This window comes from Salvelinus sp. IW2-2015, linkage group LG6.2 (genome assembly GCF_002910315.2).
Source record: "Salvelinus sp. IW2-2015 linkage group LG6.2, ASM291031v2, whole genome shotgun sequence".
Classification (NCBI taxonomy): Eukaryota; Metazoa; Chordata; class Actinopteri; order Salmoniformes; family Salmonidae; genus Salvelinus; species Salvelinus sp. IW2-2015.
Genome location: NC_036846.1, coordinates 22436290 through 22441082, shown reverse-complemented (window position 1 = coordinate 22441082; position 4793 = coordinate 22436290).

Here is a 4793-nt window from a genome sequence, read left to right as displayed (position 1 = left end):
CCAGTCATTCTAATCAATCACTGACCTCTGAGATGGAGTTCATTCAACTCCAGTCATTCTGATGCATGTGGAACATTTGTTTGAAACCTTCCTCTTTGAAACAAACTCAATCTCCCAATTCACACTTCTCTTATTATTAGTTTTTGCCCAAAGGCTCTGAGAAAGAAAAGAAACATCCTGCTATGGAGGACAGCTAATCACGCTGAGGAACTATTACTACTGTATCTACTGTAGTCCACAGTCTGAACAGTTCACATCAATAGATATAATAATACATTTAGTTATACTAGATTTAATAAGGTTATTCCCGTGAGGCAACTTCTTGTTCCTTGTTCAATGGTAATTTAGTCTACGAGCTAGCTTTGTTAGTCTACGAGCTAGCTTTGCCTAGCTTTGTTTTGCAGCATAGTCATTTACAGCTGCTGTTAGCGGGGTCCTTGTCATTAATTTACAACTTAAATGAAATGGAGAGAAGTCTGTGCACAAAGGTAGAGTTATTAAAGTATGATACATCAATTCTAATCAAAAGTGTGTGTGTGTGTGTGTGTGTGTGTACACGAATACATGTATGTGTGTGTTTGTGGTGGAGGTTACCACACTCCTGACAATCTGAAAAGTATGTGAATCATGAATATGAATCATAAAACATGAATCCTAGATCATGAAGGAGGACAGGTAGATCCATTATCTTCATCTTCCATCCTGGTGTAACTTGAATCTGCCTCAGTCAGACCATCTTCCCCTGACAGACATTCTAATGCCCCCCATTCTACTGCCCCATCAGGCCCCATTAGGGGCAGCTTTATAAGGGACAGTTAACCCCTGATGTATGGCTTTTGACTGAACCTTTTCTGACCTGGGGACAGGCATCCTAGGATCTGCCTCCCATGCATCCTGCTGTAACTACTAGAAGACAGTGGCTGGTGGATGTTGGTTGTACTCTTCTTTGTGAGTTGTCTAGTACATCCTGTCCTGTCATGAGTGAATGTTATTATTTTTTAAATCATTTTGTGATATCCAAATGGTAGTTACAGTCTTCTCCCATTGCTGAAACTCCCGTACGGACTCAGGAGAGGCGAAGATCGAGAGCCATGCGTCTTCCGAAACACGACCCGCCAAGACACTCTGCTTCTTGACACACTGCTTGCTTAACCCGGAAGCCAGCCGCACCAATGTGTCGGAGGAAACACTGTACAACTGGTGACCCAAGTCAGCATGCATGCACATGGCCCGCCACAAGGAATCGCTAGAGCGTGATGGGACTAGGACGTCCCGGCCGGCCAAACAGTCCCCCAACACAGACAACGCTGTGCTAATTGTGCGCCGCCTCATGAGTCTCCCGGTCGCGGCCGGCTGTGAGACAGCCTTTGGATCGAACCCAGATCTGTAGTGATGCCTCAAGCACTGTGAAGCAGTGCCTTAGACCACTGCACCCCTCAGGAGGCCCATGCGTGAGTTTTAATGACGTTGAGAACCAAAACATTTATGTGAAAACAGGCAATAAACGTACTATGCTATTGTCTCATAATACCATGACATCACACTCCTTCCACTCTGTTTCCTCTCTCTGTTCCTTCCCTCTGTTCCCCCTCTGTTTCCCCTCTGTTTCCCACTCTGTTCCCCCTCCGTTCCCCCGCTGTTCCTTCCCTCTGTTCCCTCCCTCTGTTTCCTCCCTCTCTTTCACCTCTGTTTCCTCTCTCTGTTCCTTCCCTCTGTTCCCGCTCTGTTTCCCCTCTGTTTGTCCCTCTGTTCCCTCCCTTTGTTCCTCCCTTTGTTTCTTCCCTCTGTTTGGTCAATACTCAACTAGCTCTCACAGTCTCACGTCAGAATTTGACGTTCATCCATGTTTCTCAAACATCAAATATCGAAGTTGTTGCTAACGTCAGATTTAGAAGTGTTTAAGGTTAAGTTCAGGCATTAACTCTTAAATATTAGGGTTAGGCATTAACTCCAAATGGTTAAGGTAAGGATTAAGGTTTGGAAAGCCTTAAAGCAAAAATCTCAAAAACAACTTTCTATCACTGGAAATCAGAGGCAGATGCTCATGCCATTCTGCCATGCCTGTCCACAACGCCCTAGCAAAACCAAAACCTACTTGAAGGTAATCATGCTCACTGTTGCCCCTAGAGGCCAGTTTTCACTTAATCTCCCGACTACCTCAGACATGGATGGACGTCGAATACTGACTTGTATCACGGGTGACCTGGCTGCAATAGTTGTTCCCAAACCGTCCTGGATTGTGACCACCAGCAACTAATGCTTCTCCTTCGATCAGTCATCCGGGACACGCCTAATTAAGGCCGGGTGCGTCCGTAATGGCAATCATTTTGACCAGAGCCTTATGGGACCTTATGTTTATGGGACACACTGTTAACAAGGCATGGAAGGTAAGGGATGGCCAGTGTGTTTGATTGTTTCTCCCAGGGCAGTGAGAGTTCGGAAGTAGAAGGAAGCAGCACAAAAGGTCAAAAGTCAGGCCTAATGGACCCTTCCCACTGGGCAAAAACTGGTTGAATCAATGTTGCTTCCACATCATTTCAACAACAAAAATCAATGTGATGAAGTTTAATCAACGTGGAAAACTGATTGGATTTGCAAAAAGTCATCAACATAAGGAATATTTCGTCAAAACCTAAAGCCAATGACATGGTGATATTTTAGTTGATTTTCTGTTGAATTCACGTTGGTTGCCAACTTAACCAAATGTAAATCAAAACTACATGTTGAAGTGACATCTGTGCCCAGTGGGTTGACTAATCCAGGTACAACAAACATGTCTGCCGGCGGCACCCTCCTTTGTTTATGTTCACAGAGCAGACTCTAATTGAGGGAGTTAGTGAAAAAGACATTAAACCAGCTAGACTTAGTCTTCGTCCCAAATGGCACCCTATTCACTATTTAGTACACTACTTCTGACCAGGGCCCATAGGGAAAAGGTGCCATTTGGGATGCAGCCCTATATAAGAGGCTAGCTAGAAGTTATTAATGTGCTGGAGTTTCCTTTGTATTCAGGCTAGGAACAGAGAAAAACAGTGCCAAATGTCCAATTACCAGCTTGGGGATGTGTCTGTGTGAGAGCTGGTCGAGGCAGATATGACCTAAGCTGTGAATTGTTATCAAAAACCTTTTCAGAGTATCTGGAGCATGCAAGGTACAGACAGGAAATGATATATTCCTGTCACTGGAAGGACCTTGTCTTTCTCTGTCATATCTTCCAATATGCCCACCCTATTCGGCCCATTGTTGACTGACCAGTGTCTGTTTAAATCTAATTAGGTTTGTGAAAGACTTCTTGCTAGTTAGACCTCTGGGTCAGACTGGGTAGAGAAGACTTAAGAAGACTTTTCAGAGAGAACAACGTTATATTGTGGTGATATTGAAAGGATCCGTGTTTGAGGGATTGAACCAAGAATGAGAGAAAGAAGTCATTGTTGACGTGGTGATGTTGGAAGGGTTCATCCTTGAGCGGGATGACGTGTACGAACTATGAGTTATCATGTTACTGAATCTGAAGAACAAAAAGACATGATACTGAAAACATGATACTGAAAACATGATACTGAAAACATGATACTGAAAAGAGTCGTGATACTGATTCCCTCATACAGTCATACGCAAGTTCCAGCAATAAAATATGCACCATGTAAAAACACCCAATCCTTTTGAGAGTCGAAATAGATCATTTTCATTAAAAAAACAGTTCTGATCAAAGGTATACTGATCTATTCATAATGTGTCCATATGGTGAAGAAAAAACACTCTTGACAGAAAGATTTTTTCCCCCAATGTATTTATTTAAGAACAAATTTGTATTTACAATGACGGCTTACCCCGGCCAAACCCTAACCCGGACGATGCTGGGCCAATTGTGCGCAGCCCTATGGGACTCCCAATCACAGCCGGTTGTGATACAGCCTGGAATCAAACCAGGGTCTGTAGTGACACCTCTTGCACTGAGATGCAGTGCCTTAGACCGCTGCGCCACTCTCTCCTACAGGTGAAGTGTTTTATTTCTCCTACAAGGTTAGCCCACCAACGCTTACACTACACAATACCAGAATACACCCCTCATGACTCTCTTCTGTAAAGGACTAAGTGGAGAGACAGTTAGGAACTTTTGCAGCCTTTCCATTGAGGTGAGGAGTCCAAAGACTATTGTTGTTACTGCGGATGTAATGTTTCTGGTACAAGGTTACTCTTTCTTCTGGCCTCTTCTATGTGTGTGTGTGTGGGGGGAGGGGTGTATGTGGGTGTCTTTGCCTGTGTGTGTTTGTGAGAGTGTGTGTTTATGTGTGTTTATGTATGTAAGTGTGTGTGTGTGTGTGTGTGTGTGTGTGTGTGTCGGATCTCTGCTCCCCCCGTCCCTGGTAGCCAGGTGGAGGAATGACCATGGTGAGTAACATACAAAAGAAATTGCCAGAGTGAACGCTCAAATCAAGTTTAAAAGTGAATGTTCAGTTTGAGAGCAGCATACACCCTTCCACTGACGCCCACACAGAACTCTATGACTGCACAAACGCATGCCCACACAAACAGGCTCATCCAAGGACCTCACCACAAAGTTGGGACTTCTCAAGTTGAAGATAAGGTGCACATATTATTTATTTGGTTCAAATATTTATTTGTGTTGAATTAAGGAACAACTCTGAAAGTGTCTGAGGTATTCTTGCCAAACCTCATCCCACACCTGTCTCTATTACTGGCCTTAGTGGTTAACAGAGTGGTTGTGTGTTTGTGTGTGTGTGTGTGTGTGTGTGTGTGTGTGTGTGTGTGTGTGTGTGTGTGTGTGTGTG